Source organism: Buteo buteo, chromosome 4 (assembly GCF_964188355.1).
Source record: "Buteo buteo chromosome 4, bButBut1.hap1.1, whole genome shotgun sequence".
Classification (NCBI taxonomy): domain Eukaryota; kingdom Metazoa; phylum Chordata; class Aves; order Accipitriformes; family Accipitridae; genus Buteo; species Buteo buteo.
Genome location: NC_134174.1, coordinates 4,286,091 through 4,310,102, shown reverse-complemented (window position 1 = coordinate 4,310,102; position 24,012 = coordinate 4,286,091).

Here is a 24,012-nt window from a genome sequence, read left to right as displayed (position 1 = left end):
CCTGATGCTCTTCACATTTCTGGGCCTGGGCTTGAAGACAATAAAAGCACCTTTTCAGTGCATGCAAAAGTAAACCTGCCCTCTGTCCTAAGCCCTCTCAGCTCTCCCGATTTATCCTCTCCGGTGCCCAATGTGGATACAACTGCCTCGACACCAATTGCTCATCGTTCCGCAGGTCCCCGTGAATTTCTGCACAGTTGCCTTGCTGATATTTAAGTACTGGGCTTTACACTGAATAACTGGGAGCCAGTGTAGAAGAAACAGGATGATTCAAAATGGTCAACAGCTATGTCCCGAGCTGTTCAACCCCATTTTCCAAGCAGCTCAGACCAAGCCAAAGACACAGGGCAGAAATAACCCACTTTCCCATCAACCTCAGCCCTTCCAATGAGTATTTGTATGTACACCTTGGTCTTATCACCTCTATCTCCATTGCAAAGAAAACAGGAGGCTGCAGTAGGGACTGATGTATCCGAGCCTCTGGATACATCAGTTTGAGTGACTATGCAACAAGGATGCTGCAGCAGATTTTAGGGTGAATTAGCAAACACCAGGACCCAGGATGGGCTCTCGCTGGGCACGTCATTGGCAATGCTGGTCCATGACTGCCAAACTCAGAGCCACAGATCACTGGAAGGGTATCCTGGGAGAAGGCTCCCATATTCTGGGCAGTCACTGCTGGCAGTGGTCTAGGTGGACTGTCAGTCTGATCCTGTACACGTGCTTTCATGCCCTTCATGTTCTTACATGTCTGTCTCCCCTAATTTCAGGGGTGGCATTGGACTGACCCCCTTTCATCCCACTCTTGTGCTCATCTTGTGCACTGGGGGCTGGAACCTGAGAGTGCAAACAAAAATGTTGTATTTATTTTACAAAACAACATAAAAATGACTACGCTATGGCCATCTAGCCCAGTATTATCACTGACAGCAGTGACCTAAGGGAAAATATGACAAAATAAACATACAGTCACATTTTTCCTGAACGCTCTCCCAGTGAATTTGTCCAAATAACTTCCAAAACCCTGAAAGCAGCAGGACTCTGTCTGTGGCATATTTGGTGATGGAAAATCTGTCCCTGGCAATGGAGAATATCCATGGATATGCACAGCTTTGCTTTTCACCCCCTGTGCTTTAAAGAGGCTGAGTCAAAGATGCTGCAGCCCCAAGAGCAGCACTTGCCCGGGGTAGGGATGAAGGTCCCAAGGAAACAGTACAGCAGCAAACAGCACAGAAAAGCCTCAGATGTTAAAATTATGCCTTTTCTGTGGTCAGATTTGGGTTATTTGGGGATGACTACTGAGACCATTACTGTCAAATAAATAGGATTTCACTTGAGCTGTGCTATCTGGAGTAACTCTGTTAAAGCCAGTCCTGCTGCACTGAAGCATGAGCAGCACAGGGTGAATCCAGCTGTTAGATGTGCTGGATAAGAAACTCTTTGTGTCCCCAAAAGTAGTCACGTCTGTGTTGTATGCCCTCATGAGCACATGTTAGATTTTGCTGCTAGGTGTGCTGGTTATTTTAGTGTTTGCCTGCAAATATCCCAGGAGAGAGGCTACAACGTGGCTGTGTCTCTTGAAAAAAGTCTGAGCCTTTAAAGACAACTGAATCATTTTGGAATTTAAAGGGCTGGAAAAAATCATGAGGAAGTGTGAAAAAGGAACCTGCGTAATGTAACATGATCAAATCACCCTTCTTTAAACATTAAAAACTACAGGAAAAATGACTGAAACTGTCCGGGCATTGTTTGAACAGGAATGTCAAGGTTTGGTTCAGAACCCATTGCAAGGGAAATATGAACACTGCAAACCTGTGTAACGAATATCTCATTCTCAGCCAACGACAGAGCCTGCCGTAGCAAACTAGGTCCTCTCATGCCACCTCACTGGAATAATCCTGCAGAGGAACTATTTTTGCCTGCCATGTAGCAGAGAAGCAAAAGATTCAATGGATGTGAGAAAAGCGTCACTTGAAAAATCTTAGTAGGCCTAAAGTTTGGGCCAAGGCATAGTCACGGAGGAAAAATTGTCTTGGCAGTGACTCGGTCCCTGGAGACTCACAAGGTCCCTGTAGGTGCTTCCCTCTTTCTGCAACCAGCAAAACTAGCCTGTAAATACCACGAAGAACCTGCTTCTTCTCATCTTATTCCTGGAGTTGGGACATGTTTCTCTGTAGGGGATCAAGGATCAACATCATCAGTTAGATGGTGTTTCTGTTTGGTACCCACCATCAGTGTCACAGGGGGTTTGGTTCCCGTTTAGCTCATTCAAGTGCTGTCTTTCCCATGTGGGGTCTTCTTTCATGGTTTTATTCAGCCAACAGCTCAGAGAGACCTTACTGGTCGTAAGAGCCCTACCTTTTCTCTGTAATGAAAACTCCTTACATTTGTATATTCTGCATTTCTGCTAAGGAAGGCAAACATTCACATCTCAGCTCCAGCCTCAGCACATGGCTTTGCTTGGTGCCTTGAATAAGGTCATCAGAGTAGAACATGACGTCCACAGAGGGCTTTCTCCTAGTTGGGAATAAAACCTGCAGACATGGGAAGGAGTAGGGCTCCAGGTTATGACAAGGCTCAGAGGTCTCTGTGGCCTGAAGACAGGCACGCAAACCCTGGTGTGGGTGTCTACCTTCAGTTTTACCCCCACCCCTCTCCGTGGAGCTGACTGCCTTGAGCTAAGAGCTGGTTTGAAACCCTCATGGCTCTACTTGGTTGGACATACCAGGCGCTTAAGTTGCCCGTGCCTTGTTGCCCACAGCTGAGGTGTCTCAGGGACTCTCATCTGTCCTCCAGCTGGGTAGAATGGCTCTTCCTGTGGTTTATCAACCAACCCTGCATGGATGTCCAGGGCAACCCTTGCACTTGGAAGCGGTGTTTAGGCAAATGAATCCTACCCCAGCTGTCCCTTTCAGGGCAGGATGAATCTCTCTGTAGACACGATCGGCTTCATTGGTCACATCTCAGCTGATGGGAACTGAGACACACATCTCGCATCTAAAAACCTCGGTGTAGGAGTCTTCCTGTGCAAACCAGAGGTAATTACAAGCCATTTCTGCCCTTTGTTTCTTTGTAGCCAGCAACCTGGAAAGGTAAAACTAATGACAGCAGGACTCAGCTAATCTTACATTAGCGTAGAATCGGAAGCCTTCAATGAGTCTGACCCATTAACCTTAATCTCATAATTACCCCACTATTGATCAGGAAGTGTGCACTAATTGGCAGAGCACTCGAACAGAAACTCGCACCCAACGCATGAATCATGAGCCTAATTAGCAACTCCTCCTCACAGGCCTCATTAAGGCTGGCACTGCAGCAGGTAATGCTATGGGCTCCCTCTCCTTTTGGATGGAAACGGCACACAACTACATGAGAAAATGAGTTTGTCTTGCACCACGTTGTCCTTGTCAGCTGCTTAGTGCCAATATGGTTCCAAAAGAATTTACATAACACCACGGTCTAAATGCCAGCCCAGAAGAGTCCAGCCTTGGTCTTTGGATGACACTAACCAAAAAGGGAAAGCTGGTGGACTGATTCTTGTTTATGTTGTCTCATTTTCTTACGCAAAATGACCTATAGCCCCTGGACTGCCTGAGGCAGCCATGTAGAAATAACTTAAGACCGTCAGGCTGCAGGATGCACATTGGATACGTGTCTTGCCTTCTCCAGTCTTTCCGCAACTTTGCAGAGCTGGAAGTCCTAATGACTCAGCGTGGCTGATCCTTGAAGAGGTCTCCCACTGGAACCGAATTGCTCTAGGTGGCATGTTTACTCCTCCTTGGGAGAAATGTGGGTTTTATCCAGCAATGTCCCCATCTGGTGGGGCTCCTATGGAGGTCTAAAGAGAGGGTGCCTGAATGGTTTTACGAAGGCAGGATCTGCTCTGTTCCCAATGCCATTCTCACCAAGATGAAGGGAGCTATTGGGAAGGGAAAGCCTCCTCCCTGACATCTGCTGGGCCCAAGGGAATGGCAGGCCCATGGAAGGAGCATCCTGCTATTCCTGTACAGTCACACCGGGGTTTGATCTCTCAGGGGTTCAGGGAAGACTTCTTGTAGCAGACACATGGTGCACAAGGTCCAGGTACAGGTGTCATCCCTCCACATGTTGGTTATCTCCAGGAGAGGAGCTGTATCTCCCTGCCACCTTGAACTTTAGCCCCATGAGATTTTACAAAGTGTGGGGAGCTGGGCCAACCCCAGAGCACCAATGGGGACAATGAAGAGGAGAAAAGCGCTTTGGGCTTTGCATCTTTTCACTTTTCAGCTCAAGTTGACAGTGCGTTCACCACAGAGGTGCCTGGGACCAAACAACCTGATTTTCACCTGTAGGGTCTTGTGCAATGCTCAAGGGGAAGAGACAGAGGCAAATGGCCGTTTTATTTCACGTCAGCATTCCCACTGAAGATTAAGCATTTCTAGCCAACGAGTCTGACGAGTCCCGTGATCAAGGCTTCAAGAAAGACCTACCGTAAGAAGGGGCTGCCTTTCCTCTTTCCCTTTCTGTTTCTCCTGGGGATGTCACACTGACCATTTTACCACAAGGCACAGCATTTTGCAATAACTGCTCACACCAGCACTCCCAGTGCTCTCCGCAGGGCTCAGTTTGGTAGTTTGGGGCAGTGACCAGCACCTGGGTGCCCTGGGCCTCACTTAGCAGGTGAATACACATGCAGAAATGCTGCACTGGTGAATTTTGCAACATCTCTGCACCTGCTGGGAAGGATCCTGTGGTGCTCCTTGCCAAAATAAGGTAGCTTTTTTCTCTTTTATTGGTTAATGTTGCAGCCAGAGGAAACTGCAGTGTGGGACTGGAGAACTTCATGGCTAAGGGCATCCCTAAATCAGCGCTACAGTAGTCCTCGAGCCCCAGCAATGAGCTCTCACACACAGCCCAGATAGATTGAACCCTTGATCCATGAGCATGAGTCAGGACTGAGTACGTTTTGCTTCTCATTTGTCAAAAGCAGTTTTACTTCTGGTTTTATTTCTTTCAATTTCCAGTATGGGACAAAAAGAAAGTTTAAACAAACAAACAAATAAACAAAAACCCCAAAACCAAAAGCCAAGGAAAAAAATCCCACAGTATTTTGCTATTAACACCTAAAAAGTGAGAATAAAAATTTCCAATATTCCAGCAGCTGCCTAAGTCCAGCTCAGCTCCCACACTAAAAGATTAATTTGCTAAGAATAGTGTTATTCTGCCTTGTGTCTTTGAGAACTTTGTGAAATTCAATCTCAGGTTTTTCATCCCAGGCTGACAAATTATCTGCTTGCTTTAAAACTCCATTTTCAATTATTGTAAGCAACTTGTGACTGGAAATGTTGTCAGAGGTGGTACAAAGTCCCCCCTCTAATTAGCAGCTCACCCTGCAGCAATGATCAAATTCCACTGCTGCATGTGATGTGTAGCTCTGTTTTGCCCTGACCTTGGGATAGTGCTACTTCACATGCCTGGAAGGCAGAATTGTAACTGATAGTACTGATGTTCTCGCCCTTACACTCTGTCTTTCATCCAAGGATCTTAATGTGCTTTAGAAAACCTGGGAGGCTCTGGGCCAAGTTAAACATCACACCTCTCCCTGAATTGTTTTTATTCACTGTTGTTTCAAGCATCACCAGGTTAGCATGCTCTAAGCATCAGTGAGTGGTGAGAAAAATGGAAACTCTCAGTGTTGGATGACATTGTACCATGCATGTGACTCAACTTTATTCCCATGATTTCGGTGTGATTCTTCACAGTGCTGCAAATGGCCACGTCTTCACAGGATCTGTGTGTAAGTGGGACTGAAAAGGCAATTCTGCCTCGACTCATTGTTGGAACCAGGCTGAAAGACATATGGCAAGCTGAGTCAAAGTCATGTCCTTCAGGCTCCTTTATTACTTTTACATTTCTTCCACACATCAACTCAGAATGGACAAGAACCTAAAAAAAAAAAAAAAAAAGAAAAAGAAAATGAAAAGGAAATAAAGAAAAAAAATTGCTAAAGTGCTACTGACAGCAAAGGTTGAATGGCAAGTGTAAGAGATGAACCTGTGGTAGATGAGAATGGATTAAACATGTCCCTTTTCTCCCACAGGGGAAAATTTAGCTGGTTTTAACTCATTGCTTGGAAATGCTTATCTCCATCAGTCTGAAAATAGCTGTGTCTCTGGGAAGGTGGTCAGAAGCTGCAGTATGACTAATTCAAGCTGTGTTAGAGTAAAAGAGAAGCAACTTCTAAGTGGAGAAATGCCCTGTGGAAATCACCCAGGGGTAGAGTCAACATGACAGGCACTCTTAGCTCTGACCAGGGGACCATGTCAGCTGAACTTGATTGCCATGACCACTCATGAAGAAAAATTCAGTTGTCCAGCAAGTTAGAGCCTATTAATATATGGAGCTTTAAAAATCTCCATTACTGGATGTTTGGAATAGGGCAGAGTAGTCCAAGCTTTTTCTTTTTTCCCCTGATTTTGGAGCACTTTCTACCAGAGGTGTGGATCCCTTTGTTCATGTTGGTTGTCATAAGCCAAATACAAACTTGCTATCACAAGCCACTCCAGAGCACAGCATGGACGCTGAGACCACAAACTGAAGCCACAAAGAGGAAAATGATAAGCATTTTTGCATTCCCTGGCACTAAAAGCTTCTAGTCATCTTACAGACAGAGGAATTCATGCTTTCTGCAGAGTTCTCTGTATTGTTCTCTGTTTTACATATGGGTAATGTGAGGAGTAACAGTCACAGATTCAGGAACAGAGCTCAGATGTCTCCTCTCCAAATCCTGCTGATTGAGCACTATAAAAAGTTTCTTGTCCCATCACCTCAGGTAGATTCCTTTGTGCTAAATCACTGGTAGTAAAAGGGCATAATGATTAGAATAATTAACTCCTACATAAGCAAGACATGATGCAGTTTGCAAAGATCTCCAAGAACTCCTTATCACCATTTTGCATCTAGGTAAATTGAAGCACTGGAAATTCAAATCATTCAACCCCAGGCCTGTCCTTTTCAGTCACAGGTATGTCCGGGATCAGAGAGACTCTGTAAGGTCACCATGAACTCCTGAAACCCAGGTCTCTGCATGCCAAGCTGCGGGACTGCCAAAGAGAGATGTGAGGTTTGGCAACAATGGGACACCAAAGGCGGGTGAGACACACGAGTGTTAATCTTATCACATGTCTACAAGCCATCTCAGGAAGGCTGATTGCATCCCTGGAGCATTCAGCAGGTGATCAGGGTCATATTTTGCATGTCAAATTTCCCAGCTGGGAGACCTGGGCGATGCCCACTAGGAATTTGGGTGTGTTTGAACAAACTTACTCTTCTCCTGCCACTCAGCATGCCAGGAAGAGCAACATAAGCTTCTTAGCTAGAAGAGATGTTGCTAAGAAATTGGTGAAAAATGTAGTTTTTCAGGAGGTTATCTCTGGTTGAGAGAAGTCCTTATTACTCATGCCCTTTGTAGAAGTGGTCAATGGGGCTGTTCTTCAGTGGAGATGGACAAAGGCAATGTTTCAACTGGAGTTTCATTCCTGCAGAAACCTCAGGCTTTTTTGTTTGTTTTTCTTGGAAAAAGCCTGCAGGTTGCTATACAGAGGACTCCTAATTTACCCAACCATCTGCAGCAGAAGGCTGGTGATGAATCAACACCAGCTGGAGCTTAGCAGAAGCATTTAGGTTGCAATTATGCTAGGCTATGTTCTGAACCCTCGTTAATGGGAACTTCTCAATTGTTTCTAATATCTACTGCTTTCCTTACAACAGTGCTGAATCAAGCTGATCAAATCCTCACTAGAAGAGCATGCAAGAAGTTCTGAGGTTGTATTTAACTCCCAGACCACAAGCACTCCTAGATGACTGTTGGTGGTACTAAGCAAACTGTTTTTAATGAGTTCAATCTCCAGTTTTCAGTTTCTCCTCCAAAATCCCCCTGGTTTTGGCTTACGAGTTCCTCAAAAGCCGCTTCCTTCTATGTTCCAGGTCCCAGAGGATCTGACAGCATATCAGACCTTGGGGAAGGCAAAGCGTTTGGTGTGGGATCACACTGAGATCAGTTCCCAAATCCCTCAACCATGAAGTTAGATGAAGTCCAGGCCACCTGTAGGATTCCCTGCCCTGTTCAAGGATCACAGGAGAGAGATTTAAAGTTGAATGTGCGCACTTTGTCAGAATTGTGACTTGGAGCCATCCCACAGCCCCTTTCATTAGCTCAGACTGATCCCAATTCCTAATAATGGTTTCACTAACCAGAAGAATTAAAAGCAAACAAATGTACATTAGCTTCTTGGCTACTGGCAAACACAGGAGCAAAAAATGTTGCTGAGCTGGGATCAGTCATTTATGTGTCTGGAAGGCTTTGTACTCCCTAAATAAGGGCAAGTTCTTCTAAAAGATGATTGATGGGTTTTCTGGAGCCCCAGACACCTTTGGTCACACCAGAGGCCATACAGAAGATACCCAAGTCCTCCTCTTTTCCATTACATTGAAACCCTTATAATGCTCTATGATAGCTTTACAGGTGATGTGAAACACTTACACTTGTGGATCATCTTCCTCCTTGCCTAGAGTGTGGACTGCTGAGGACTGGAAGACGCTGAAGCTTCTGCACAGCCTTTAGCTTCACCTACAGAAGAAGCAAAGTTGAACAGGCTCGATTTTGGGTCTTCACTTTATCAGATTAATAACCAGGCTCTTGGGCAGGTAGAGAGGATCATGTGTATTTCAAACCACTGCTACCACCTGGGAGTGCAGGGGAGGAACGTACCCCACAAAATGCCTTAGAATGACACCAGCTCCCAAATGGCTAACGAGATGGGGTTTGTGGCTGGTTGTCAAGTTTTTTCTCACATGGATGAATTCCTGAGACACGTTAGAGATGACTTGCTGTCCTGCTCCATAAGTTAGAGCTTTTCTAGACCTGGCAGAGCTGTTAAACCTCTGTGTTCTTCTACCTGGGAAGAGCACAGAGAGCCAAGTTCTGTGCTTAATACAGGGGCTGTAAATTCAATGTAACTTCGCTGATCTCATCTGACTGCTTCAAGTTGATTGAGATTAGAACATGACATAGAGACAGATACATTGCTTCAGCCACAACTATCCTATCAGATGTTCATCTAACAGTTCTTCGCTGCTTTATGTGAGGGATGTTTTGTACCTGATCACAGGTGGGTCAATGAACCCATAGCGATAACCACTCAATCTCTGTTTCCCTCTGACCTGCACTGAATGGTCTACTCAACCTTCACTTTGTAACTTCATGCTGGCAGTGGAGGACATCCTATAGGCAGAAGCAGATCAGAAGGAACAGCACCGTAGCTCCCAGTTACTATCTTTTGCCTGGCTTTTGCTCATTTCCAGATAACGCTCCTCAAGTATTTGCTTTTTCTTGCCCTTTGTATAAATTTGTAAGGGAAATAGCACCAGGTTTTTGTCTCCAGACACTAGCATGTTTCTTAGTTTGTACTCAGCCCATAGGAACAGCAGGGCAATAGATGTAGCTACTAATTATCTCCATCCCATGAGCCTGCAAGTATCCCCTAACCCGTTCCTGGAGGGATGACAAGGGAGCCAAGACTGCGGGTGGCAGTAGATGGCGCTGAAGACCTTGGAGCCCATCAAGGAGCCTTGGCCAACCCACACCCACCTTGTAGGGCTTCCCAAAAAGCCTTCACCCCACTCTGTTCCTCTCCTACAGTGAAACCACCGCAGCGGAACACGGGGAGACCTTGTCACTGAGACCTGGGCCACTTCGGGAGTGGCTTATGCTAAGGTCAGAGATACTTTTATCAGAAGTGGGATCACACACCGGGGATGATGGTAGAGGGTCTAACTGGGCGTATGAAAAGGGCAGCAAGCCATGGACCACAGGAGAGCCTTTTTTCTGGACAGCAGCCATGTTTAATGCCTTCTCAATAGACTTTGCTACTGGGCTATTTAGAGGGTTCAGCATGATCACAAAACAGCTGATGGCCTTCTTTCTCTGATCTCAGTAATCTCTCGAGATGCAATTACATTTATAGCTTCAGAGGTGTGTCTCCAATTATAGAAGTACTGCAAGTCAGCTCCAAGCCACTGTCTGCCGCTGTTACCATGAGATTGCTGGGAACTTGTGACAGCCTGTGCCCCGGGATTTCAGGTCAGAAGCCATCATACCTCCTCTTATCTGATAGAACGTGCTGTATCTTAAGTGGAACTTGACACATCTGACTGAAAAAATCTACCTTGACCTCCCAGGCTTCCCTGCCTGTTTTTCTGATGGTTTCAGAAAAAAAAAGTAGAGGAAGATATTTCTTTGGCACACAATGTAACAGGTGATGTACACGTGGTACGGCTGGAGGAACACCATACCTTATGGTGGCTTGGCTCTGGGACCACAAAGGTTTCTTAGCTGGAAAATGCAAATTTGTTTCTATTCCACTGGTGGGTAGGTATGCCTGCGGAAGAAAAGCACATTTACAGGCGCCCGTGGCAATGAGCAGTGGAAGGATGACTTCAGGTGGAGCATGTGTCATATTGAACCACTTTCTGGTATGACTAAGATGAGTTGTGCCTTCTATCCATCTTAAAAACAGAAAGCAGATCTGAGCTGCCTGACCCCAGCTTCCTATCCAGTCAATGGAGTCAATGGCACATGGACATTTTGTCACCTATGTCTAAACTGGGCATCACCCCCCTTTCTCTTGAAGTTAAACTGCAAGGTGGGCACTGAAGTATCTTGCAGGTGCTGCAGTGGGATATCTCAGTAAAGTCTTGTGTCTCCTTAGCAAATTGCTGTCATAAAGACTATAAAAGCAGATAGTCGCTGATAAGGATAAAAAAAGTCCTTAAGTACCTGTTGTAGGGGTGTAGGGACAGACAGACTTGGGCCAGAACAAGAGTCTCCATGTTGCCTTCAACACTTCTCTGAGTTACTAGTTCAAATTCACGAGTCTCACCAGGGCAATGGAGAATCACCCCAAGGATCACTTCTGGTTAAAATCCCAGCTCCATAAAGTATTCAGATATAGCTGAGAAATCCTCTCCTTTCACATCCTTGAAGACATTGAAAAAACCCTTCCCCTGGGGCCAGTTCCCTGACCTCTAGCAGCCCATCATTATTCGTCATATCACAGGTCATCATGACCATTTTAGGCAGGAAATTAAGCTTCTCACTAAACAACCTTATCTAATCGCCATGGTCAACATTTCAAACTCACTTGTCCTAAAGATATTTCCCCTAATATCCATAAAGCTGGGACAGATCAAAGGGTAGTTATCACATGTTGTGTGTGCTCACCATTCTGGAAAGCTTTTCTCCCGGGTGCCACACCTCCACATTTTACCCGCAGCCTTATTCAGTCTACCTGGGGATGAAGCACTTTAGTGGTCATGGGGGTCAACCAGGAACTTTTCCTCTTTAGTCATACAAGGACACTTCATTCTTCTCTTGGTAGTTACATCAAGATGATCAGGATATTGATGCATGCATCAGATTCCTATTGATTCAACGAAATACTACAGGCATATGATTTTTAATTACATGGTTCTGCTGACATTTACTCTGGCTGAGATAACCAGTGCTGTGTGCTAACTTAATCCATCCACATTCCCATATAAGAACATACCAGTGTTAAGCACACCTATAAACTGGCATGTTCGTAACTAGACAGCTGGAGAAAAGATGTGTTTGTGTGTATGCAAAGATTAAAATGGCATCATGTGCCATGTATTCACTGCTGTAAACATCAGATTTATCCACTACTAATGCCAAGGCATCCAGATTATCATTTCCAGCACTGTGTATTCATATGTAGGTGAATGTGGGTGGGTAGATATACATATATGCTAAATACATAAGCACACACACACATATATATGTAAAAATTTGCGAGTGCATGAATATAAATGGATAGACAAATGTGTCGTGCAGAAGAGTGTTTAGGTGGAGGTTCAGATACCCAAAAAGAAATATCCTTGTGCATCTAGACACCAAATTGCTAGAAATCCTAGCATATTTATAATTAACCTTGCAGGCAGGATCTCTTTCTTCCCCTGCTTTAGCAGACAGAAGTGTGCCCAGATTCGCTGCGAACAAAGGCATCTGGCAGGCAGCCTGAATGTGAGTGTGGGCCCCTGAAACAGAGAGAAACAAATATTTGGATGCTGAGTGGCGATGAATAAATACTTGCCAGTGTTTATTCCACACCCCAGGGTGGGGCTGGCACTCAGGCTGATCAGGTGAGCCTTTTTTTGTGTTTGTTTTGTCAGTCTCCAGGGGTTTTTCCCATCCTTTCCCAACCCCCCGGTGGGATTTGGCTTGGGAGGTAGGTCCTCTCGGACAAAGCTACTCCATGTAACAAGAAAAGCTGCAGAGGTGGGCTGGGGACCGGCTGATCAGGGAGGTTTAATGAGCGGTGTGGGGAAAGGGGAAGCATCCCTAAATACAGAGTGAGTCAAACTCACCTCTGGGGAGGGGAGGCGAAAACCCAAAGCAGAGAAGAGGCGTTGACGAGGCACCGTATGTGCTCTCAGTCACATCCTCTGCTGTTTACTCAAGCTGGAGGGATGTGAGCAGAAGTAAAACCTGATTTAGGTCACATATGCCTTTCTCTTTGCTCAGTGCCGGAGCCAAAACATCCCTTGGGCAAGAGAAGGAGGAGACGAGGAGCCGGTGCATTGTCTGGGAGATCAAATAGGACTTGATGTACAGTCCTGGACTAGCAAGGATGCCATTTCTCCCAGCTTCAGTGCTCCAAGCAGAGGGCGGGTTCTGCATCTCTCTAAACACTTTTTGGTTTTTGTGGACCTCATGACAGGCTAGTTTGGCTTATCTGAGACTTTATTTTCATAATCATGCAGCTTTGCATAACTAATGAATGATGTTCCCAGCATGTTTGGTAAAGCAAGCACTAGCTGGCGAGGAATTTGCTCAATTTATGCACCTAAACAACGGGCATGGTTTGGTTCCTCATCTCCTCCCCTTCCACCCACACTGCCTGCTTAGTGCACAGCCTCTGGGCTCTGCATAAAACCTTCTGGATTGTTAATTCAGTGCGGCAAGGGCCTAACTGCAGCTCCACATCCATGCAAGGCTTGGTGCAATATTGGTTGCGGCGTGGTCAGCCTCTAGGCACTGCCCTCATGACTTAATTGGCCTCACCTCTAATTTACTGACTTGAGGACTTGAGTTTCCCAAGGCATCGGTGTCCTTGGGTTTTTGGCACCTCTGACATCCATCTGCTGAGCAAAGCCAGAACGAGCTGTGCCGGGAGCCCCATTGCAGGTAACCCAAAGCACCTGACCCCCATCTCATGCACTTTAGATGTGGGACACTGGTAGGACCAGACCCAGGTCCACCAATGCCTGTCCTCAGGCATCCAGGGCCAAGACAGCAGTTCTGCCAGACCAGTAATTCAAGTGAATTAACTGGTAGAAACCTTCTCACCAGGAGATCACATGTAGAGATGGATCACAAGATCAGTGTTGTTGATTGCCTCTGGTTGGGGCAACAGCAGAGAAGAAAAAGGAGACTTCGAGCCCTGTGACCAAGCAATGGGAGAGCTATCCAACATCTGCCTGGCAGTAAATTAAACCTGAGCTTTGCCTAAGCCGTGCAGCACACAGCGATTACTGGAAATGACTATCTGTGACACGTGGTGACATCCTCCCCCCTGCTTCTCCTCTTCCCCTATGGTCGCAGCCGCGGCTCTCATTTTGAGCAGCTGCGCTGCTTCTCGCCTCCGAGCCAGCGCCAGGCGAAGATGCAAATCTCAGTCACTTCTTCCACTCACCACATGTGAGAAGACGGCATTTACTGGCGGAAACTAACTACCCACAGCTTTAAATACCGCTGTACTCAAAGCCTCTGTCTGCCTCCAGTTTCTCCTTCAAGGGAGGAGCCAAACCCGCATGCTTTCTACAGGGTTTATTGGAAACGGATGGACAAAATGCACCTGAAGTCAAACAGCCTTATTGCTTAGGCTGGCTGCTGCTAACTTATTCCAACCTGGTGGAGAGTTAGGCAATGCGACAATTAAAACCTGATCGCAGCAAAAGAAGCTGCAAACATTTGCCAGTGGCAGTACCTGCCGGGCAAGGCACAGGTTGTAAATCAAAGCATCAGCACTAATAAATGCAATGTCAAGAAGCTAAAGACAGTGTAAATATCCAGTTTGGACACCAGTTACAGGTTCTCCTCTGTTTTGTGATTCCACTGGTCCATCATCCACTCCATTAGACAACATCTGTAATTCCCCAACCCCAGCAGATTCTAAACTAGAATCTAGTGACCATAGTGAGGTGAATGCACAAGACTGATGTGTCCTGTGGGAATGCTGTTTCCCCAGGATTGCTTAATGCCTGGTCTCAGGATTGCAGAAAATCCATAACTGGGACCATTGGGGAGGAAGGGGCATGTTGGCTCTGGAAGGCAGGGTGGATGTTTTTCCACCTTGGCTTTCTTTTGGGAGATGCCCTGGCTGACTATGTGTGAAAGCAGAACGGACTTCACATCTAAACCCTGGGTTTTGATGTCTTCCCCATGCAGGTTCATCGGTCACTCAAACTACAGGAGATCCAGATGGGTACATGACTCTTGCTAGAGGCTATAACAGAAATTTATCCCCCCAGGGATCAAAGAAGTATGCCTGGGGATCACAGAGGATGAGAAATGAGGCAATTTACCACCTCTTTTCCCAGACCCTTCCCAGACAAAGAAACTAAATACAGGGTTTGGCCTCCAACAGAGCTATACTGAATCCACTGTGCAGCCTGGATCCCCCTCTGACCTCCTGGCTCCTAAGATGCACAGATGAGCATATGCCACTCCCAGACTTAATAATAGTAATAGTAACAAAGACAACAACAATAATAAAAATAATACTAATACAAGTTTTCTATTCATTGAGGGGCAGACATTCCCTAGGGGTGATTTACACACATACAGGCTCAGAGACCAGCAACTTTCAGTGGTCCAACGACCCCAGCCCTGCCTTTTAGCCAGGGGCTGCTGTTTGGGAAGGGAGGTTGCCCCAGAGGCAAGGGACAGCACAGAGATTTGTCAGCGTGCAGCTGAGGGTAAAACCATTTTCTGCCTCTGCCCCAAAACCCTGTGAAACAGGTGGTTTCCCACAGCTCTCCCCTTCCACATGCAAGCGGTGCGGACGCGGCCGTTGGGATGGAGTTTCGCTCTGAGCGCGGGGACTTTCCCTGGGGCTGTGCATGGGACGGCCGTGGCGTGCATCACGCTCACGTGGGCCCCTCTCTGCACCTCACCCAGCTGCTGCCGGTCTCATCCAGTTCATCCATCACGGAGGGGCATTGGCCTCTTGACAGCAGGCTGCTGCCCTTAGCTGTGTTCACAGACCCCATAGGTATAATCCACATAATCCCGCGGTCCACGGACTGCATCTCTAGTCAAGGTCTCGCTCAGCGTGCCTTAAATAAGGAGCTGATAGGAGCACCCTGATTTATTGTAGAAGATTCCCTTTGGAGAGGAAAGCCCCATATCTGGTGCACATACCCAAGCTGGGTGGTGGGTATAGTGCGGCTGCATCCAGGAGCCATCCCTGAGTCGTGCCGTCCCCTGCACCCATCAACCACTGTGCCCAGTTAGCCCAGGCCAACACTGCACTGGAAAATACACCAAAACACCGCTGACGGTCACGGCCCCAGCTCCAGCCCTTGTCCTGACCCTGTTGGTTTGCCAATACAAACATAGCCTGGCATCTCGCTGCAGAAAGCTTCAATTTTTGACAAACCAACTTTTTCAGCTAGAAAAAAAAAGCTCATCCGGAAGAATCCTGCCTAGCTTTTCCTGCGTTCCCAGCCTTACTTAAACACAGCTGATTTCTCCCATCAGCCACAGCCCCTGCTATGCTCCTTGCCTGCTCAGACGAGCTCCTACAGACAGCGCAGCTATAAATAATCCCAGCCGGCATAAGAAACAACCTCCTTGACAGTTTTATTTTCTGCAGGCATGACCAATCCACAAAGATTTAATTTGCTATTTGTGCATATTTGCTTTGGTCCCTTGGTTAATTACTTGAAAGAAGACGCTACTGGATTTCCACCCCGGAATATATCTGGTTTGCAACTGAATGCTTCAGCGTTGTGCTTTGTCTCATCTGCCGCGAGCAGAGGTGATGATAACCCAGAGCGACTTGGTTGCAGCTAATGGGATTTATCTAAAACGTATCCGGTTCAACAGAGGAGACAAGGCCTGATTCTGCAATAGCTATTAGGCCCATTTCCTTCAGTGGATTTATTCCTAAGCCCTTGCAGCAAATGGTTACTCATCCAGAGGTATCTTGACCTCTGGCATTTGTGTACTGAGGCATGCAATTTGATTGTGAGTTAGCGTGGATCCCCCACACAGCCTGGCTTTGAACATCCCTCTATGAAACTGGACCCAGACCGCTTCCAGCAATGGGTCCCACAGCTGTTTATCTCAAATCACCTCTTCAAAACAATAGGGGGATGTAGCAGCTGCTTGATACTTCGTCTGACCTTTGCGCAAGGGCAAATGCAGCCCCTTTTGAAGCAGATGGCCAATTTGCTTGTGCTCATTAGCGCTATAAATACCAACTTCCCAGACAGTATGTATTTATTAGTTGTTGCTTGTATTTCTTCTTGCACTGATGATTTAGTTCTAAGTAGTACTGTGAGGAGCAGGGAGTTGGACTCGATGATCCTTACGCGTCCCTTCCAACTTGAGATCTTCTATAATTTTAGGACTTTGATCCACAACCTGCAAGAGATGCACTGACACGAGAACTCCCGTTATCCCACAGCCAGTTGATGGGCTGGACATGACGATTGCGTGGGTTCCTGCCTGCTCTTGGCAAACGTCGTGCTTTGCGAAAACCCTGGCTGTGCCAAAGACAAGCCACGAAGCCCAATCCTCTCTCCCAGACCAGCACAAAAACCCACCAGAGCAACCAGAAAGGGAAATATTGCGCAATGCATTGCGCTGCCGCTGGGAAATACCAGAGGGTTTCAGATTCCCAGGTTGCATGTATGAAGAAAAAAAAAAAAAAAGCCTCCCAAAGAAGCTGCAAAACTCACATTACAGGCTCAGACACACAACCAAGCTATTGCAATGGCAGCCTGTCAGCCAAAGCCCGGCTGCCCAACACGTGCGTGTTCTCACCCCGTGGCGGGCGGGCGATTGCCTGGCTTAGCATAACCCTCACAGCACCGCTGAGTCAGCCTCTCTGCAGGTAAATCGGCTTCAAGGCCATGGCAAAAAAGCCTTTGTGGGCTGGCTGACATCCTCGCAGCCCTTAATCAGCACCGGTCCCATCCTTCCCAGCCCTCGGAGCGGCCGTGCGAGCGCGCAGACAGCAGCAGTTTTGCTAGGAGCAGCTTCAGGAGGAAGCATCCAGCCACAGATCAGCTTAGCAGATAGGAAGGTAATTAATACCCGAGTTAAAACCACCAAGGACACACAGGTGGGCTTTTTGTTGGGAGACTACCTCTCCCAACCTTTCTCCCTGTCCGGGGCATTGCTGGTCATCCAGCTCACGTAGCTTCCAAGAGCATTTCAAGGGTTGATAGTGAGATGCCAGAGATGCCACGCTGAGCCGTAGCTGCATTCCTGAGCCCATAGCTCCTCTCTGCTGGGTCTCCCAGGTGGTGACCTGTTGGGTGGGCAAGGTGGGCATCCAGCCTAACGCGAGAAAAGGGAGATGAAACCCCCATTTCATCTTTCCTGAGTGATGAAGGGCCATCCCCCATTCTGTCATCAGCGGTGCGTCTTCCCCCAGCGTTCCTGCAAGTTAATTCAGTGCAGCGTTTTCCCAAAAAGGAGTGTTTTGTCAAAAAAAAAAGCCAATGCTCTTTAAAACGTCTTCAGCAAAACAAGGAAAATGATATGTCAGTTCATGGGGTCAAAAGGAGCTTTGGAAATTTTGAAAAATAGTGGTTTCCATCCCATTTGGACAGGAAGATATTTTTATTTTTATTTACATTTAAAAGAGAAGATCTCTGGTGAACCGAAAGCCTTGGGTTTCAGCCAGCTTTAACCATGAGTCTCGCAAACCCCTTATTACAACTATTCTGACTTAATTCACTTTCCTCCCAGTCCCATCTCTCTCCAGGGTTTGCTGACTCTTGCAAGTGATTTTACGGAAGGGATGCAGATGGACTTCTCTCACCTCTGCAAGAGACGCAGTCGTGGGCAAAGATGTGCCAGAAGAAGACGCTTGAAATTAGTCTCTGTGCAATGGCCATGCTCAGAAATACTCACTATAAGCCTGCATGATGGTTTAGCAAGCCTGGAAAGGCATCCCAGTCATTATGACAAATTAATTATAGTGAATATTAGTGCTTTATTATTTTATTATGCCTTGCTTATACAGCACCCAGTCCCTGCTGGGTAATTTATAGCCAAATAAGAAAATAACTTCCCTGCCCCAAGTAGCTTCTAAAAAGTGGGCTCATCCACACCAGTGGGGCCTGTAATGGTGCAAAAAATGTCACTGAGAACGTGCCCAAATAGATTATATCCTCTTAGGGAAAACTGGGAGAAAATATTAAAAAGATAAATCGAAGAGGTGGCTGGAAAGGCATTGGGATTTTTTGGCAATGACTCTGACACTGTAGATGGGTACACCTCAGGTAGAAAGGGCAACCTCCTCCTCCAAAAACCTCTCCTGGGGATGACTCCCAGGTCTTTTCTCTCATCATTCTCCAGTAGGATAAGCCACCAGTGCAGACCCCCAAAAACCTGACATCTAACCCTTGTACCCATACAGCAGAAACTGGGCACGGGGAGCTGCTGGTGGTGGTTGAGCAATTACAGAGCGGGTTAATGAGCAGGATGTCTGCCGTCTGACAAAGGATAAAAGGTGGCCTTGGGATACTGCAGAAGGAGGACAGGCTTGGGAGATGCCTACACACTGCGCAGAAAATACAGAGTGAGAAGCAAACGTGTGGCGCTGCAAATGCCTAGCGAACGCTGGAGGATGGGGCAATTAGAAAGAGTAAGACGGCTGCATGGCAGGAGAGCACGTCTGCCGCTTGTCACAGGTGAATCAAGGCTGGGCAGAAGGAAGAGTGAGTGAGTCAGGGCGCCTGGTTGGTAGGGTGGTGTCACCCATCGGAGCGGGTGACATTAATACTGTCTGGAAGGTAAAAGAGCAGCCCAGGAACAGCCAGAGTAAGTCACAGTCCTTGCAGCATCACCAGTGGGAGAGCCAGGAAGGAAATCAGCCATTAACCCTTATACCATCACCCTGAAATCTAGGTCGATGGTGTGATTTGCTTGCAGAGACACCCCCGAGGACAGCGTGCTGGCAGCACGGAGTGGATGGGGCGACCAGGTGCCCGTATGAGAGCTACAGCTTTGTTCCCCTCCTTTCCTACTGGTGCACCAGTGCCCTGGAGTAAGGAGTGGGTAGAGATGGACCAAGAACCAGAGAAATCCACGGTGACGTTTGCTTCTCCATGCTGCCATATGGTGGGACTCCTGCTCTCAAGGGAGGACGTCAGTATTTTTAGGTACTCCCTACCTCCCCTAAACCAACACATTCCCTGCTAGCCAGAAAGCCTTCTCCCCTCTTCATCGGGAAAAGGCAGCTCTGCCCACAGGTTGGCATCCAGCTTTGGTGGAGGCATCCAGTGCAGGCTAACGCAAGCTCTTCAGTCTGGTTTGGATGACATTTATCAAAATGCTGGGTTTTCTTTTTGCTGATGCTGAGTCAGTTGTTTTGGTGGATAAAGGCGGCGGAAGGCAAGACCCAGCTCTGGAAATACCTCCTCATAATGACCAAAATCACAGCTTAATTGTGGGGTTTGAGCTGCAGCTAGAAATATCTGGATTTGGGGCTGTGCTCATTCTCGAGCTGCCCTCCACCATGGTAATTATTCGTTAGGTCTTAATTACTGTTTCTCTCTGTAGCTCTAATTCAGCCATGCTTTTCGGTCACAACCTCTGCTGCCATCCACTTTTCTAACTTCTGCACCAGGCCACCGGTTGGTACAAATTTTTGCCAGCATTGATTTCAGTACAAAGAGCACTCAGATACCTCTCGTGGCAGTAAAGACCAAGTAACGTTTGCTGGGTATCTGACTGGGAGTGCATGCAATATAAGATTCTGTACCTTGTACTAGAGAGAGAAGCAATTCACAGAGCCTGCGTGATCCTGAACGTTGTCTCCTCACCATCCCTTCAGATCATGCTAGCTCTGAGTCTTAGATCGGCAAGATGTTATCTTCTCACTTTGCCAACAAGTTGAGTGGACAGATGCATCAGTTGGGTTTTGTCTGGCTTGTCATGAAGCTCACCAGACTCAAGGAACCTTGTCATGGTCTTATCAGGTTGCAAATTAAATTCCCCTTAGGATCGTGGGAGATAACATTCAGGAAGACCTCTCAAGGCATTTAGCCCATCATCAGTTGGGTTGGAGCTGCTGGGTCCTCAAGGGATAATGGTGGCTCATGAGGAGGTGAGGAATGTTGGGCCTGGCAACACTCTGTACACCATTGACCAATTTCTTTGTATTCTGTTGCTCTGTGGACTGTCTCCTGTTTACACACGTTGGCCGGTGCATCAGACCACAAGGAAAGCACGGAGCAAACCTTACGATGAAGGAGCAAACCTTACAATGAAGGGTTCCGGGGACACAGAGCCCAGCCTGGCCCCAGCAGCAGCAAGGACTGGTTCCCCCCATGGCCTCCCCAGACCAGGCACTGGTCCTGGGGCTGGACCACGGAGCAGGACAGAGGATCGGCAGGATGCGGCAGGGCACACAGGAACATGAGACATGAAGCCAACTTTGTGGATGTAGGCACTGTACATGAATTTCAGGGGTATGATGTCAACCATTTTGGTATTGACTTTTACTACTATTCCTCCGTCCACATGATGTCATTTCTTCTAGCATTGCTGACAAGTAGATTCAGTTTCAATTCTATTTTTCTGACCATTTCCCAGAAGCACTCCCAGCAGAAGACGAGTGACCAAACCTTTAAGGTCTCCCCTGGGTCCTGCCATGGCTGCAGAGACCTGCAGCTCTGCAAACAGAGGCCAGATCGTCCACAGTGAACAGGTCATACACCAAGAGGAAAGAGATTAGAAAGGAAAGGCACATGGCTGGGGAAATAACACAGCCTGATTTCTCAAGTGACCTGTTTACTGTAAAAAAAAAAACCACCAAAAACCCCTCACTGTATTTACCCAGGAAGTTGCAAGGGACTGTCACAAGGTATAGGTCACTGGCCAGCTATTTTAAGCAGCACCTCAAAGACAGAACTGTTTGCAAATGGCTCTGATGGCTGCTCCTTATCGCTGCACACAGTGGGAAGCAGGGCTGGGAGGATGCTCTGCAGTGGGCAGGAGGGTAACAGAGGGGCTGCAGATGGAGGTTTCTCCAACAGGAGCAACCCACAGGGCTTAGGAGCATCTGGGCAGGTCTGGCTGCAGACTGGATGGCTGTTACTGGTAGCATGGCTACTGTTGTCCCCTTTCTTGCCTTCTAGATGAGTCCTTTTTTACTGGCCCTTTTAAATTTAGAGAGGTTTTCAAAAAAAACTCAAAGTCTGTGCAGTTTTTGGAAACAGCAGGACTTCAGCATTGTAGGTCTTCCCGTCTACTGCTGGTGGGACATTGCCTGGTGAAAAGCCAAGGCAGGCATGGCCAAGGGTGGAAGAGGCTCTCAGTGCCACGGTGGGCAGGTGCGAAGAAGGGAAGCCAGCAGCTAGTGGTGACTCCCGTGAAGGTAGGTGAGATGAAGGATGGGACCAGTGTGGGACCCTTGCCCACTTGACTGGGCAGGCCAGCAAAGATGTGCAGTGCCAGGGCCAGAGGACGCCTTAATGGGCCCCGTAGCAAGATCCACAACAGAAGGATTTTATTGGGGGGCATGAAATTGCCGGGTGCGAGCTTGCACCTCTTCCAAGATCCACCCTGAGCCTGACCGCTCATGCAAAGGGGCTGTTTCACACCCAGGGAGGGGGCAACTCGGGGAGAGGAGGATGGCACTGCCCCGTCGCACCCCCTCAGTCTCAGAGAGGAGAGAGGACACGGATGCACACACAAGTAAGGGAAATGCAAGGGTCAAATATTCACGTCCATGCAGCCTTCCCTTAGCCACGAATGAAGCCTGGGCTCTGAGCCCACCCTGGGGATGGGGAAGGGACCCCAACACTTAGAAGGGTTTAGGCACGGAGCAGCAAGACTGTGATTTACACGGGTCTGTGCACAGCTGCAAAATAAATTTTCCATATTTCAGTAGAAATATATGCCTTCCCAGGACATGTTTGTCATAGCGAAAGTGCATAAATGCATCTAGATACCTGGAGCTGTTGCAAATAATTCCCATCAGAGCCATAAGCAGTAAGTAAGTTGTTTCCCCTTGCAAAATATCCATTTCTTTTTATTTTTTCTCATAGGTAAAAAAAAAAAAAGAAAAATCCCTCCAATCCCATGACGTGATGGCAGTCACTCCCCAGCCGGAGGCAGGTGAGTGGGGTGCCGGCTGGGCTTCATCCAACACTGTAAAGGTTTGCCCATGGTTTATTTAATCCCTTGCACGTATCAGACACATTCCTGAGCCATCAATCAGAGCTGAGTCAGCCAGCGTGACTGGTCTGTTCTTTTTTTTTTTTTTTTTTTTTTTCAATCACAAGTTCTCTAGCCTTGTTTGCCAGCAGTGAGCTGGGGTTTTTGGTGCTTTTTTTTTTTTAAATGAAAATGGGACTTGACTGGGAGCAGGGAAATGTTCCTGCTGTCAAGTATAACCTTTAAAGCCTCCCAGCCTCGAGGAACATCTCTTGTCTGCGATGCTACAAAATGCATCACATGAAAGAAAAATAAAGGCTGCTGCCTGGGATGGCATTGGCCCACAAACCCCATCCTTGCGTGGCTGTCCTGCACGACACAAGCTCCACCATGCCCTGCAGAAATAAAAAGCTTTTTGCAGGGGGTGTTCTCTTGCAGAGCAACCTTGAAAGCGCTGCCCACAGCCACGCTCTGGGAGGCAAAGCCTCCCTGTGCTCCCCCTGCAAGGATAAGGTTATCACGGCTTCAAATCAGCCCCTGCCTACCCGGGGAAGGCAGAGGAGAAGTGCTGCTGTTGTGGCTACAGGTAATCTCAGCCCACCGCAGCGGGCTGCCTTATCGAAGCCCCCCGCATCCTTTGCGGGACACTCTGCAAGGCAAGGCTACACTCCCTGCCCTAAAATAAGGCAGGAGCGTTTCGTCTCTGCTTGGGTCAAGGAGACAGCCAGGTTACTGGAGACTTAAAAAAAAAAAAAAAAAATTAAAAAAAAAAATTGTGGTTTCTGGCTTTCTCAAAGCGCATGGGTCTTCCCTGCCCCCAGGATGCTTGCAAAGGGATGAGCATCACCCTAGAGACTCACATATCTGCATGCAAGCCTAGAAAAAAAGTTATTGCAGATGCCTCAATCAAGCTTAAATTCAGAGACCCCCTCTCGGTGGTGAGGGGTCCTGTTGCACAGAGCGATCAGGAGAAGGGAGAAGGCAGACGGCCCCTGTGCATCCCGGCTGCATTGCAGCAAGCCCCAGCCTAAAACAAGGCTCAACCTGCTCCGAAAGCCCAGGGAAGATCAGAGCAAGGGCTGCGCATCAGCCAACGGTAGCAAATCACAGAGCTGAGCTTGAATACACGGTGGTCCACACCTTTTTTCCTCCTTTGGTCCTTTAACAAGCTTTCAGAGGCACAACTGCTTGAGGGGGAAAAGCCTCCAACCATACAGGGAGCATCCACCCAAGATGTGCTCCAGAGCATCGCATCCAAATTACGCCTTTCCCTGCCTCCCCCTCTTCTTTTTCTTTGGACTCAGAGAAAAAAAAAAAAAAAAAAAAAAAAAAAAAAAAAAGCAACAACCTACTTGGTGGGGAATTTTACAACTCTGCTTGCAGGTGGCATCTGCTGTTTCCTTACCTTCAGGGCAAAGACAGCCGTGATCTCAGAGGACAGCTCGTGTCCAGCCCTTGGGCTTCATTTAGCATCATTTTAAGCAGGTATTTTATTTCAACTGTACTAGGTTTGAATGCCTAGTCCTGCCTAACTTGCAGCCTAGATG